Source organism: Schistocerca cancellata, chromosome 11 (genome assembly GCF_023864275.1).
Source record: "Schistocerca cancellata isolate TAMUIC-IGC-003103 chromosome 11, iqSchCanc2.1, whole genome shotgun sequence".
In the NCBI taxonomy this organism is placed as follows: Eukaryota; Metazoa; Arthropoda; class Insecta; order Orthoptera; family Acrididae; genus Schistocerca; species Schistocerca cancellata.
In genome coordinates this window covers 82,895,027-82,910,665 of record NC_064636.1, presented here as the reverse complement: position 1 = coordinate 82,910,665, position 15,639 = coordinate 82,895,027, and the positions used below count along the sequence as shown (strand labels likewise).

The 15,639-nt window shown below is 45.3% G+C and overlaps 1 protein-coding gene and 1 non-coding gene across 2 annotated transcripts in view; one reads left to right on the top strand and one right to left on the bottom strand.

Annotated features, from left to right (window-relative positions):
- LOC126108235 (uncharacterized) overlaps positions 1-15,639 on the bottom strand; it is an 839,799-nt gene that overhangs the window by 624,172 nt on the left and 199,988 nt on the right. The gene's annotated exons all lie outside the window — the stretch shown is intronic.
- Trnas-cga (transfer RNA serine (anticodon CGA)) lies at positions 10,049-10,123 on the top strand. Its single transcript has one exon. It is a non-coding gene; the product is annotated as a tRNA-Ser (tRNA).

Below are 15,639 nucleotides of genomic sequence, written 5' to 3'. Positions count from 1 at the left end.
TGCCAACACTTATAATTGCTAACCCCAGACAAAAACTTCGAAATCGCCGGACATCTCGTGTTATTTTCCGGGGCACACACATTCTGTAGACACGCTTTTACCCTGAACTCCAAAATTTTAAGAAACCCCAAATTTGTCGGACCCGAACTCGCGTTTTGTTAAGTGATGTTCCATTCCCTCAACCCTAGAATCGCCCCCGGCATCAAAGGAGCAAATCAGCATTGTTTTGTGGTTTGATGGCTGATTTGACTTGACGACATTTTTTTGGACGTCTACCATTGGTTTTATTGTTTTGTTTCTGGGTCGTAACCATAACACTATGACATCACCAGTAAATGACCTTTCGTCATAAAATCTGGGTCAGTTTCGAGAAGTTGTTTCAAAACACGTGCTTCAACTCGACGTTCCTTTTGATTGTCAGTCAGAGCACATGGAACAAACTTGGCAGCAACCTTTTTCGTTCGCAAATCTTCCGTTAAAATTCGCTGACCGAGCTCCAAGATAACCCACAAATCTCTCACAGTTGGTCGATTGTCTGTTGACAGTCTGTGAGTACAAGTTCTCGAATTTTTTCAACATTTTCGTCGATTCAGACAGTTGATGGACGTGCAGAGCGAGGTTTCTCATCAATCGACATGCCGCCATTTTTAAATCGAGCAAACCACTCGTACATATGAGTTTTCCCCTTAGTATCATTTCGATACGCCGTTTTCAATAATACGACAGTTTCAGCTGCGTTTTTACCGAGTAGAAAACAAATTTTCACAGCTGCGCGTTGTTCACTTGAACTTGCCATCATCAAAAACGAACAAGAACAAAACAGGGCTAGCAAAAACAATCACTGCATATCAACAAAACAAGCCAAATCTACAACACAGACGGCGCTGAACTGGCAGTGAGCTGCGCTATTCACTTCTAACGGCAGCAAGGCGTACTACACAAGCTCCGCCGACGGCACTGTTATTTCGTTTTTTTTTTTTTTTTTTTTTTTTTTTTTTTTTTTGTAGACCCCATTGTATTAAGAAAAATTCACTTGACATCTTCCACTCCTTCGAATCTGTATAAGCGTAGACCAGATGTGGTTTGGTTCCAAAGAAATGGTATTGACAGCAATGGAGAGATATATACCATATAAACTAATACGAGATGATATTGATACCATATGGTACACAAAACTGGTCAGAGCACTATTGCAGAAGCAACCAAAAGAAAGATGCAAAATTTAAACGAACATAAAATCTCCAAAATTAAAGCCGGCCGCAGTGGTCGAGCAGTTTTAGGCGCTTGAGTCTCGAACCACGCGGCTGCTACGGTCGCAGGTTCGAATCCTGCCTCGGGCATGGATGTGTGTGATGTCCTTAGGTTAGTTAGGTTTAAGTACTTCCATGTTCTAGAGGACTGATGACCTCAGATGTTAATTTCCATAGTGCTCACAACCATTTGAACACTAGTCCCACCAAAGATTATCAAAGTCGTACGGAGGCATATAGGCAGTCATTTTTCCCTCGTTCTGTTTGGGAGTGGAACAGGGAGAGAAGATGCTAGTTGTGGTACGAGGTACCCTCCGCCACGCACCATATAGTGGATTGCGGAGTATGTATGTAATGTAGATATCATGCCAAATTATGACCAATTGCCGGCCCCTGGACCGAGCGGTTCTAGGCACTTAAGTCCGGAACAATGTGGCTGCTACGGTCGCAGGTTCGAATCCTGCCTCCGGCATGGATGTGTGTGATGTCCTTAGGTTAGTTAGGTTTAAGTAGTTCTAAGTCTAAGGGAGTGATGTTAAGTCCCATAGTGCTTAGAGCCAGTTGAACAATTTTTCAAAAATTAAATGTTTTACAGAAGCTCCAAACTGCGTGGACTTCAATTCAAGATACTTTTAATAGTTACCACAATTCAATTCACTCAGAATTGAAATGTGGCAGAAAACCCACAGACTATCTGGTCGTATGTAAAGTACACAAGCAGGAAGACACAATCAGTACATTGACTGCGCGGTAGCCATGGTAATATTACTGAGGACAGTGCCTCTAAAGCAGGTATTCCGAAATTCCTTCACCAAACAAGGCGAAGTAAATATCGCAGAATTCCGATCAACAACAGCAGCTAACACGATTAACTTAGAATCAGATATATTTGGTGTAGGAAAGCAGCTTAGAACACTTGAGAAAGGCAAGGCTGCCGGTCCAGATTGTATTCCAGTCAGGTTCCTTTCATAATGTGCTGATATAATAGCTCCACGCTTCCAGATCATGTGCAACGACAGATCCGTACCCAGAGACTGGAAAGTCGCACAAGTCACTCAAATATTCAAGAAAAGAAACAAGAGTAATCCGCTGAATTACAGACCTATATTACTAACGTCGATTTGCACTAGGATTGTGAAACATAAACGAGGATATTGGAATGTAGTCTAATTAAGTCGGGTGATGCTGAGGGAATTGGATCAGGAAATGAGACACTTAAAGTAGTAAAGGAGTTTTGCTATTTGGGGAGGAAAATAACTGACAATGGTCGAACTAGAGAGGATATAAAATGTAGACTGGCAATGGCAAGGAAAGCGTTTCTGAAGAAGAGAAATTTGGAAGGTAGACGAGGTACTGGCAGAAGTAAAGCTGTGAGGACGGGGCGTGAGTCGTGCTTGGGTAGCTCAGTTGGTAGAGCACTTGCCCGCGAAAGGCAAACGTCCCGAGTTCGAAGTTTCATATCAGCGCACACTCCGCTGCAGAGTGAAAATCTCATCCTGGAAGGATATATTACCCGACATCTCTGTGTCAAATTTTAATTTATTTTCGTACGCCAATATTTACGAATAAAACGTTTTTTACTATAATTGTGATTCGATGTTTGTTACTTAACACTTCCATTTGTTAATAAATATGCATTTTTATGCACAAAAGGTTGCCACTGGTAAGATTCGAATCAACGGCATCACGAATACAATCCTATCTCGCTACTGTCTCAGCCGGGATGGTTCCTCTGAGAGGGCACGGCCGACTTCCTGCCCCATCCTTCCCTAATCCCATGGCACCGATGACCTCACAGTTTGATCTCCTCCCCCGAATCAACCAGCCAACCAACTGTCTCAGGTAGCGACGAGTATGTAAATTATCTAGAAATGTTTTGTCTAGAAATATGTTGTGCTAATAACTGGTCGGAAGTCTTCTAACTTTCAAACTTATTATATTTTCCGAGCGCTTTTGATTGAAAAGCTTGGTACTGCGCTGCGATATTGATGTCTGGGCTGACCTCCAAATGCTGTACGTAACCTATGTGATCAAAAGTATCCGGACACCCCCAAAAATATAAATTTTCCATGCCAGGTGCATTGTGCTGCCACGTACTGCGAGGTACTACATATCAGCTACCTCAGTAGTCATCAGCCATCGAGAGAGAGCAGAATGGGGCACTCCGCGGAACTCACGCACTTGCAACGTGGTCACGTGATTGGGTGTCACTTGTGCCATACGTCTGTACACGAGATTTCCACATTCCTAAACATACCTAGGTCCAGTGTTTACGATGTGATAGTGAAGTGGATACGTGAAGGGACAGGTACAGCACAAAAGCATACAGGCCGACATTGTCTGTTGACTAACAGAGACCACCTACAGTTGAAGAGGGTCGTAGTGTGTAATAGGCAGACATCTGTCCAGACCATCACACAGGAATTCCAAACTGCATCAGGATCCACTGCAAGTACTATAACAGTTAGGCGGGAGGTGAGAAAACTTAAATGGTCGAGCGGCTGCTCATAAGCCACACATCACGCCGGTAAATGCCAAACGAACGCCTCGCTTTGTGTAAGGAGCGTAAACATTGGACAATTGAACCGTCAAAAACTTTGTGTGCAGTGACGAATGACGGTACACAATATGGCGATCCGATGGCAGGGTGTGGGTATGGCGAATGCCCGGTAAACCAGATCTGCCAGCGTGTGTAGCGCCAACAGTAAAATTCGTAGTCGGTGGTATCATGGTGTGGTCGTGTTTTTGATGGAGGGGCCTTGCACCCCTTGTCGTTTTGCGTGTCACTATCACAGCACAGGCCCAAAGCACCTCCTTGCTTCCCACTGTTGAAGAGCAATTCAGGGACGGCGATTACATCTTTCAACACGATCCAGCACCTGTTGATACTGCACGGCCTGTGGCGGAGTGGTTACACTACAATAACATCCCTGTAATGGACTGGCCTGCACACAGTCCTATAGAAAACCTTTGGAATGTTTCGGAACGCCGACTTCGTGCCAGGCCTCACCGACCGACATCGATACCTCTCCTCAGTGCAGCACTCCGTGACGAATGGGCTGCCATTCACCAAGAAACCTTCCAGCACCTGACTGAACGTACGCCTGCGAGAGTGGAAGCTGTCATCAAGGCTAAGGGTGGGCCAACACCATACTGAATTCCAGCATTACCGATGGACGGCGCCACGCACTTGTAAGTCATTTTCAGCAGGTGTCCGGATGCTTCTGATCACATAGTGTATACAGAGGTCGGACATATGAATCACCTCGAATTAAACGATTTATTGCTATATAGACAACACGGATTTGTAAATATCGTTCTTGTGAAACACAACTAGCACTTTATCCTCACGAAATAATGAGTAGCATCGACAGGAGACGTCAAATTGATTCGATATATTTGGATTTCTAGAAGGCTTTTGAAACAGTTCCTCACAAGCGACTTGTAGTTCAACTGCGTGCCCATGGACTACCGTGTCAGTTGTGTGACTGGATCCGTGATTTCCTGTCGGAGAGGCCTTCGTAATGACTGACGGAAAGTTATTGAGTAAAACAGAAGTAATATATGGAGCTCGCCAAGAAAATGTTATAGACCCTGTGCTGTTCATCATCTGCATAGCAGATCCGTTTAATATTCATGCTGTTTTATTTCTAGACCATGTCCTTCTAGACATATTACAGATTCAGGTATATCTTCTGAAGAAGGCTCAATTATTTGGGCTGAAAGCTAGGTACAGGTTGGTTTCATTACCGGAATCGAGCCTGATAGTTTCTTATATATTAGATTATCACGATTGCTGACCGTGCTGCAATGATGAAAATTCAAACATATGCCTTTATTGGAGGAAGAAATTTCTGAGAACGTATGTTTGGAGCGCAGCATTGTATGGTAGTGAAACATGGATTGTGGGAAAACCGGAACAGAAGAAAATCGAAGCCTTACAGATGTGGTGCTACAGAAGAATGTTGAAAATTAAGTAGGCCGATAAGGTAAGGAATAAGGAGGCTCTCCGCAGAATCCAGCGTAAAGTCCCAATCGTCTGGAAAATGCGCAGATGTCTCTTGTATATAAGAAGTATCCTTAACATGGGTTTGCTGCAGAATTGTAGAACATATCGAATTCGGGAGGACGACGGTTCAATCCCGCGTCCGGCCATCCTGATTTATGTTTTCCGTTATTTCTCTAAATCGCTCCAGGCAAATGCCGGGATGGTTCCTTTGAAAGGGCACGGCCGACTTCCTTCCCCGTCCTTCCCTAATCCGATTGGACCGATGACTTCGCAGTTTGGTCTCTTCCCCCAAACAATCCAATCCAATCCTAGAACATATTCTGATTTCGAATATAGTAAGTTTCCAATAAAGCGAGAATAGGTTCACAGTCATGTTGAAAGGGTCCTGTAGCAACCTTTCATTAGTCCGGTAGCCCATTGTCACTAGTATTTCTCTTTCCTTCCTTGTTTCTCTTTTCCCATAATTATCATAGTGGTGTGATTGAATGAATGTGGTCGTGTGTCACGTTGCTAGACGGTGGCGTAGTCTGCTGCAGAAAGTCTGCGATAGTCATAAAGATTCAGCAGCAGTTGTACAGAATAGCCAACTCTCGTAGTGGTCAAGTAGGCAAAGAGGTTTTCGCTACTTGTGAGAAATCCACCTGCGTTAGGTTGGTGGCGGAAATGGCATCTTTGGGTTTTCCGGGCCACGCGGAGCCTGGAAGAGGCTGGAGAAGAAAAAGGGAGGCAGTCTGCTGCCGGTACGGGAAGCGTCCACAGCTGTGCTCCAGTCGAAGAAGGGTGAGTTAGACTGACCGCGTGGCGCGTTGTTACTTGGCGAGGGGAGAGCTGTTAGCTTTTGGTCTCGCTTTTCAAATCTGGAAGATTGCTTTGCCTTGTCGCAGCAAGGAATGCTAAACTTTGGCAGATTATTTTTTTAGCAAATTTCTGTAGCAGACTTGGATCCGCCGGAAGAGCGTCACACAAAGGTGTCGATAAGAAGTGAGCACTCGCTTCTGTATGAATGTCTGTTTGCCTTCAGCTGTGCCTGCATAAGCTTTCACCTTTCTAAATATTTAGAACTTTGCCTTCTCGTAAATTTTCCTTGCTTTATGTGTCTTTCGTCCGTGGGGAGCCAACCACGTGGTAGAACATTATAGTTTGTTGGGCTACCAGCATCACTAACTGTTGCAATTTGGGCACTATACCTAGAAATTGTGTCTCCACAAACCACGTGTTATCAGGAATCGTGTAGAGGCCTCACATCCTTACCTTAGGAATAAATGATTTTATCTACAATTTTCTCTTGTGTTCCGAGATTACGTTTTTGCACCTAAGCCACTCACCTCGTAGCTTTCCCGTTAGCACATCCAATACGTTTCCTTATGCACAGGTCCAGTGATTAGTCTCCCCTTATATTTCATAACAAATTCTTTAGATTAAGTCTTATTTTCAGGTGTGTTGCTGGGAGCTGATCTTCTGCACAGCGTTCTTGCATGTGCTATTTTATTTTAAATGTTTGATTGTCGTGAACAGTGCACGGGGAACACTATTAATTACATCGCATCGCCTATGAGCGACATCACAACGTATCCATTTTTGTGAGTTTTTGGTCTGTGATCAAATTAATTTATTTTCCGACTCGACCAAATCTTTGATTAGTTGTATAGTTAGAGTCGGTGGCGACCCTAATCTCACGTTAATTTCATAAGCAATAAGTATTTCCATTCCCAATAATAAGGAATAACCCGTAGTAACAGGTTAGTTACAATGTGAGTGTCTTGAAGGCTTCGAAAATTATAGAACCCAGTATGTTGTCCTCGACGGCGAGTGTCCATCAGGAGCAGTCGTCTGGAGTGCCGCATAGAAGTGTGATAGGACGGCTGTTGTTCTCTATATCCGTGGATCATTTGGCGGACTGGATGTGCAGCAATCTGCGGTTGTTTTCTGAGGTTGTTTGATGATGCTGCTGTTGTGTACAGTAGATAAGATTAGATTAGTACTCGTTCCATAGGTCATGAATACGACACTTCGTAATGATGTGGAACGTGTCAGTAAGGTGTCGAAGTTGAGTGACTGTAGAAGGACACAAGATGACTTAGACAAAATTTATAGTCGGTGAGATGAATGGCAGTATGAAGGAAATTAATTTTTTTTTCTTATTGATAAATGTATAGATAATTATTCGACTCTCACACCAAAGATACTCTTGAAAAGTATGTAACATTGACTGACAAATGAAGATTTACGCTCTTCCTTTATTAGTTTTAGTATTAGTTAGCCTTTCGTTGTTAGCAGTGGTTGGGAAGGGAGTGAGACAGGGTTGTAGCCTCTCCCCGATGTTATTCAATCTGTATATTGAGCAAGCAGTAAAGGAAACAAAAGAAAAATTCGGAGTAGGTATTGAAATCCATGGAGAAGAAATAAAAACTTTGAGGTTCGCCGATGACATAGTAATTCTGTCAGAGACAGCAAAGGACTTGGAAGAGCAGTTGAACGGAATGGACATTGTCTTGAAAGGAGGATAAAAGCAAAACGAGCATAATGGAATGTAGTCGAATTAATTCGGGTGATGCTGAGGATATTAGATTAGGAAATGAGACACTTAAAGTAGTAAAGGAGTTTTGCTATTTGGGGAGCAAAATAACTGATGATGGTCGACGTAGAGAAGATATAAAATGTAGACTGGCAATGGCTAGGAAAGCGTTTCTGAAGAACAGAAATTTGTTGACATCGAGTATAGATTTAAGTGTCAGGAAGTCGTTTCTGAAAGTATTTGTATGGAGTGTAGCCATGTATGGAAGTGAAACATGGACGATAAATAGTTTAGACAAGAAGAGAATAGAAGCTTTCGAAATGTGGTGCTACAGAAGAATGCTGAAGATTAGATGGGTAGATCACATAACTAATGATGAAGTATTGATTAGAATAGGGGAGAAGAGTTTGTGGCACAACTTGACTAGAAGAAGGAACCGGTTGGTAAGACACGTTCTGAGGCATCAAGGGATCACAAATTTAGCGTTGGAGGGCAGTGTGGAGGGTAAAAATCGTAGAGGGAGACCAAGAGACGAATATACTAAGCAGATTCAGAAGGATGTCGGTTGCTGTAAGTACTGGGAGATGAAGAAGCTTGCACAGGATAGAGTAGCATGGAGAGCTGCATCAAACCAGTCTCTGGACTGAAGACCACAACAACAACAATTCGTTGTTCCCAGGTCCTGGTGATAAGGCGTGCTGTGTAATTTTAAAGTGAAATTGTGCTAAATAATGAAAGCATTTCCGAAACAACGACTTTCTCATTTACGATAGCATGGATCCGAGCTCCTGTAACTGTGGAAGATTATTATTATCTTAATTTTGTATGGAGAATTTAGATAGAGGCGACGATCTTCACAATAGAGGTACGTGAATGAGTTTATCTCTCTCCCTTCGTGACCGCCAATGTCAATTTCAATACCTATTACGCGACATTCAGAACCTGCAATCTTTCTTTCCATTTAATTACGAAGTCCAATTATTTTCTTTCCTACATGAGTGAATGTGTTTTAACCACAACTCTCTTTACCCATGTCACGGGCAATGATAGTGTTTAGAACGTACGTGCCTCTATGCCGATCGTACATTCGCATACATTTGAGTGTGTACCAACGTAGCTATACTTATGACCCATTCTCTTCACAGTATTAATTCTTATTTCGATCCACTCACTCGCGAATGTACGTGCCCTCTTGTTTTGTGTAGTCAGTCGGGTGTATTCCTTAGTATCATTACTTTTAATATCCAGTGGCTTAGAATGAGATTTTCATTCTGCAGCGGAGTGTGCGCTGATATGAAACTACCTGGCAGATAAAAACTGTGTGCCGGACCGAGACTCGAACTCGGGACGTTTGCCTTTCGCGGGCAAGTGCTCTACCAGCTGAGCTACCGAAGCACGACTCACGCCCGGTACTCACAGCTTTACTTCTGCCAGTATCTCGTCTCCTACCTTCCAAACTTTACAGAAGCTCTCCTGCAACCTTGCAGAACTAGCACGCCTGAAAGAAGGGATACTGCGGAGACATGGCTTAGCCACAGCCTGGGGGATGTTTCCAGAATGAGATTTTCACTCTGCAGCGGAGTGTGCGCTGATATGAGAGCATCTGTAAAGTTTGGAAGGTAGGAGACGAGATACTGGCAGAAGTAAAGCTGTGAGGACGGGGCGTGAGTCGTGCTTGGGTAGCTCAGTTGGTAGAGCGCTTGCCCGCGAAAGGCAAAGGTCCCGAGTTCGAGTCTTGGTCCGGCACACAGTTTTAATCTGCCAGGAAGTTTCATATCAGCGCACACTGCACTGCAGAGTGAAAATCTCGTTCTGGAAACATACCCCAGGCTGTGGCTAAGCCATGTCTCCGCAATATTCTTTCTTTCAGGAGCGCTAGTTCTGCAGGGTTCGCAGGAGAGCTTCTGTAAAGTTTGGAAGTTAGGAGACGAGATACTGGCAGAAGTAAAGCTGTGAGGAGGAGGCGTGAGTCGTACCTGGGTAGCTCAGATGGTAGAGCACTTACCCGCGAAAGGCAAAGGTCCCGAGTTCGAGTCTCGGTCCGGCACACACTTTCAATCTGCCAGGAAGTTTCATATCAGCGCACACTCCGCTGCAGAGTGAAAATCTCATTCTGGAAACATCCCCCAGGCTGTGGCTAAGCCATGTCTCCGCAATATTTTTTCTTTCAGGAGCGCTAGTTCTGCAGGGTTCGCAGGAGAGCTTCTGTAAAGTTTGGAAGGTAGGAGACGAAGTACTGGCAGAAGTAAAGCTGTGAGGACGGGTCGTGAGTCGTGCTTGGGTAGCTCAGTTGGTAGAGCGCTTGCCCGCGAAAGGCAAAGGTCCCGAGTTCGAGTCTCGGTCCGGCACACAGTTTTAATCTGCCAGGAAGTTTCATCCAGTGGCCTCATTTCCACAACTGACCTTTGCCTGTGTCGCAACCGCCCTTCACGCGAAATGTTTATTACACGACATTCATACGAACCGGCTGACTAAGATTCCAACGATTTAACATGAAGATTACAGCAGCTAACTCTAAATGTAGAAAAATGTACGTTAATGCGGATGAATAGAAAAAGAAATCCGTAATGTTCGGATACAGCACTAGTGGTAATCTGTCAGCCAACAGAGGAGGACGGCCTGTACGCTTTTGTGCTGTACGTGTCCCTTCACGTTTCCACTTCGCTATCACATCGGAAACAGTGGACCTAGGGATGTTTAGGAGTGTGGAAATCTCCCGTACAGACGTCTGACACAAGTGACACCCAATCAACTGACCACGTTCGAAGTCCATGAGTTCCGCGGAGTAGAATATCTGAGCGCGACGTTGGATGTGAAATGGGACGAGCATGACCGGTTTGTGGAAGGTAAGGAAAAAGGTCAATTTCGATTTATGGGAGAGTTGTGGGAAGGTGTGGTTCAACTGTAAAAGACACTGCGTATAAGGGGCTAGGGCGACTTATTCTTGAGCACCGCTAAAGTGTTTGAGATCTGCACCAGGTCGGATTGAAGGAAGACATCGTAGGAATTCAGAGGCGGGCTAGCATGTTTGTTGCCGGTAGGTTCGAATAACACACAAGTGTTACAGAGATGCTTCGGGAACTCAATCCCTGGAGGAAAGGCGACGTTCTTTTCGGGGAACCTTATTGAAAAAAAATTTGGAGAACAGGCATTTGAAGCTGACTGCAGAACGATCCTACTGCCGCCAACATACATACATACAACATACATCAGTACTACGATCTTAGGAGAAATCAGTGCTCATATGGAGGCTCTATATGCGAGTGGAAAAACAAGGAAGACGATTTTAGCGGTACAGGGTGGGTTGCGAAGTATGTATACACTCATGCTCATAAATTAAGGATAATTGCAGAATGTAGTGCCACACAACGTGGCACTACACAGAACTGGCACTAATAGCATGGGCACATAGGGAACACACACGACTCAGATCTGTAAGTCCACGGCATTGGTGATAAGTTGAGAAAACCGTCCCGAAACACGTGTGCTACAAAACGCCACTGTTTCGAGCGCATATACCCCGACATCAGTATGGGGTATGATCACCGTGCACACGTACACAGGCCGCACAGCGGGTTGGCATACTCTGGATCAGGTGGTCGAGCAGCTGCTGGGGTACAGCCTCCCACTCTTGCACCAGTGCCTGCCGGAGCTCCTGCAGTGTCATAGGGGATTGGAGATGTGCAGCAATACGTCGACCGAGAGCATCCCAGATGAGCTCAAAGGGGTTTAGGTATGGAGAACAGGCAGGCCACTCCATTCGGCTGATATCTTCTGTTTCAAGGTACTCCTCCACGATGGCAGCTCGGTGGGGCCGTGCGTTCATCAATCAGGAGGAAGGTGGGACCCACTGCACCCCTGAAAAGGCGGACATACTGGTACAAAATGACGTCGCAATACACCTGACCTGTTACAGTTCCTGGCCGGCCGCTGTGGTCGAGCCGTTCTAGGCGCTTCAGCCAGGAACCACGTGACCGCTACGGTCGCAGGTTCGAATCCTGCCTCGGGCATCGACGTGTGTGATGTCCTTAGGTTAGTTAGGTTTAAGTAGTTCTAAGTTCTAGGGGACTGATGACCTCAGATGTTAAATCCCATAGTGCTCAGAGCCATTTGAACCATTTTTTTTTTGTTACAGTTCCTCTGTCAGAGACATGCAGGGGTGTACGTGTATCAATCATAATCCCACCCCACACCATGAAACCACGACCTTTCAAGGACATTAAGGGATTGGTATCTGGTTCCTGGTTCACGCCAGATGAAAACCCAGTGAGAATCACTGTTCAGTCTATGCCTGGACTCGTCCGTGAACATAACCTGGGACCACTGTTCCAGTGACCATGTTTTGTGTTCTTGACACCAGGCTTTACAGGCTCTCCTGTGACCAGGGGTCAGTGGAATGCACCTTGCAGGTCTCTGGGTGAATAAACCGTGTCTGTTCAGTCGTCTGTAGACTGTGTGTCTGGAGACAACTGTTCCAGTGGCTGCGGTAAGGTCCCGAGCGAGGCTACCTGCAGTACTCCGTGGCCGTCTGCGGGCACTGACGGTGAGATATCGGTCTTCTTGTGGTGTTGTACACTGTGGACGTCCCGTACTGTAGCGCCTGGACACGTTTCCTGTCTGCTGGAATCGTTGCCATAATCTTGAGATCACACTTTGTGGCACACGGAGGGCCCGTGCTACGACCTGCTGTGTTTGACCAGCCTCCAGTCGCCCTAGTATTCTGCCCCTCATAACGTCATCAATATGTGTTCTCTGAGTCATTTCCAACACACAGTCACCATTAGCACGTCTGAAAACGTCTTACTCGCTGCACCGTACTCTGACATGCACCAACACACCTCTGCGTATGTGGACTGCTGCCAGCGCCACCGTGCGACGACCGCAGGTCAAATGCACCGCACGGTCATACCCCGAGGTGATTTAAACCCGCAAACCGCCCACCAGAGCGTTGTTTCACCATGTATCAGCATTATCCTTAATTTATGAGCATGAGTGTAGAAATGTAGATTTAGAATTGACGAAGAAGATAGAAGAAACAGACCCGGTGGTTGGGCATGTGTTATGGACATCAAGTAATAACTTCCATGATAGTAGACGGAGCTGCAAGCAGTAGGCATTGGATGTATCAAACAAACGTCGTTTCTAAGGACTACCGAAAAAATGTAACGTGTCTCAAAATTGTAGATGACACTGAGCTGTTTGCTTTTGTACTTCCTGTGAGTGTAGTGGAGTTGGTTTGTATCTCTCAACTGTGGAAACAGACGGAAAGTGCGGAGATATTAACGGGCCAGGCTTGCAGAGTGGGCGGAAATTAAACACGCTTAATCAGACCGAGACTAGGAGCGTGCAGAAGTGGTCGCGACAAGTTGAAGATAAGGAGAAATGTGTGCGGCGGGAAGGCGACAAAACAGGGGCAGCTCCGAACCACAAACTTAAACTGCAGACACGTCTTCTGCCGTCCGGCAGAGGAAATTCAAGACATTCGTATTCTGAATTTATCGCTACCACAGTACGAGGGGTAAATTACAAGGATTCGTTAGTTTTCACAAGTGTGTATCTTCTATGTGAATTAAAACGGAGACTTGGGGTGAATTTCAATGAACATACAGTGTTATCCAGTTGCCCCTACCCGATACCTCTATGCAATCTGCAACGCCTTCAAAAACCACTTGCATGATTTTCATATTCTCTCTCTCCCTATGCACTAACTATTAGTCCTTCAGAAAGAAAAGGAACAGGACCTTTATCAGGATATTTAGTGTACTGGGATACGATTTTGCTGGATGCCATGGTTATCGAGCTACTCAAAAAATCCCTATCTGAAGGTCACTTTTGTAAATTTTCTCGAATAATTCGAAAACTAAGGTCTCTAACGTATCACAGTGCAAAATTTAACTACACTGAATTTCCTACGAAAATGTGCTGTTCATTTCTCTATAGGACTAGGACTAACCGTTTGCACATATTGAGTGAGAGTATATCAAAACGTTTGAGTGCTATTTGAGGGTGTTGCGGGCTCCATAAAACTCATGGGTAGGGGAAACTGAATTAGCCTGAATGTGACTACAAAGTCATTAATATCCCGTTTTCAATGAGACGAATAAGTATAAACTTCTACTTGCACCACACAAATTCTGAACATCATGCAGGCACTCCTGAAAACTAGTGATAGTGAATTTTTATTAGCTATCAAAATACTTATAAGGCTTAAAACGAAAACGGTGGGGCACATGGATAGATAATAGTATGGAGGTGCACTATTCCTTCATTAATTACACTACTGGCCATTACAATTGCTACACCAAGAAGAAGTGCAGATGATTAACGGGTATTCATTGGACAAATATATTATACTAGAACTGACATGTGATTACATTTTTGCGCAATTTGGGTGCAAAGATGCTGAGAAATCAGTACCCAGAACAACAACCTCTCGCCGTAATAACGGCCATGTTACGCCTGGGCATTGAGCCAAACAGACCTTGGATAGCATGTACAGGTGCAGCTGCCCATGCAGCTTCAACACGGTACCACAGTTCATCAAGAGTAGTGACTGGCGTATTGTGACGAGCCAGTTGCTCGGCCACCATTGACCAGACGTTTTCAATTGGTGAGAGACCTGGAGAATGTGCTGGCCAGGGCAACAGTCGAACATTTTCTGTATCCAGAAAGGCCCATACAGGACCTGCAACACGCGGTCGTGCATTATCCTGCTGAAATGTAGGGTTTCGCAGGGATCGAATGAAGGGTAGAGCCACGGGTCATAACACATCTGAAATGTAACGTCCACTGTTCAAAGTGCCGTCAATGCGAACATGAGGTGACCGAGAAGTGTAACCAATGGCACCCCATACATTTACGTTGGCTGATACGCCAGTATGGCGATGTCGAATACACGCTTCCAATTTGCGTTCACGGCGATGTCGCCAAACACGGATGCGACCATCGTGATGCTGTAAACGGAACCATGCGAAAAAATGACGTTTTGCCATTCGTGCAATCAGGTTCGTCGTCGAGTACACCATCGCAGGCGCTCCTGGTTCAAATGGCTCTGAGCACTATGGGACTTAACTTCTGAGGTCATCAGTCCCCTAGAACATATAACTACTTAAACATAACTAACCTAAGGACATCCATGCCCCAGGCAGGTTTCGAACCTGCGACCGTAGCGGTCTCGCGGCTGGCAGGCGCTCCTGTGTGATGCAGCGTCAAGGGTAACCGCAGCCACGGTCTCAGAGCTGATAGTCCGTGCTGCTGCAAACGTCGTCGAACTGTTCGTGCAGTTGGTTGTTGTCTTGCAAACGTCCCCATCTGTTGACTCAGGGATCGAGACGTGGCTTCACGATGCGTTACAGACATTCGAATAAGATGCCTATCACCTCGACTGCTAGTGATGCGAGGCCGTTGGGATCCAGCACGGTGTCCCGTATTACCCTCCTGAACTCACCGATTCCATATTCTGCTAACAGTCATTGGATCTCGACCAACGCGAGCAGCAATGCCACGATACGATAAGCCGCAATCGCGACAGGCTACAATCCGACCTTTATCAAAGTCGAAAACGTGATGGTACGGAATTCTCCTCCTTACACGAGGCATCACAACGTTTCACCAGGCAACGCCGGTCAACTGCAGTTTGTGTATGGGAAACCGGTTGGAAACTTGCCTCATGTCAGCACGTTGTAGGTGTCCCCACCGGCGCCAACTTTGTGTGAATGCTCTGAAAAGCTAATCATTTGCATATCACAGCATCTTCTTCCTGTCGGTTAAATTTCGCGTCTGTAGCACGTAATCTTCGTGATGTAGCAATTTCAATGGCCAGTAGTGTATTTAAACGGTGTGACTGTATTAAGCAGGACACTAAT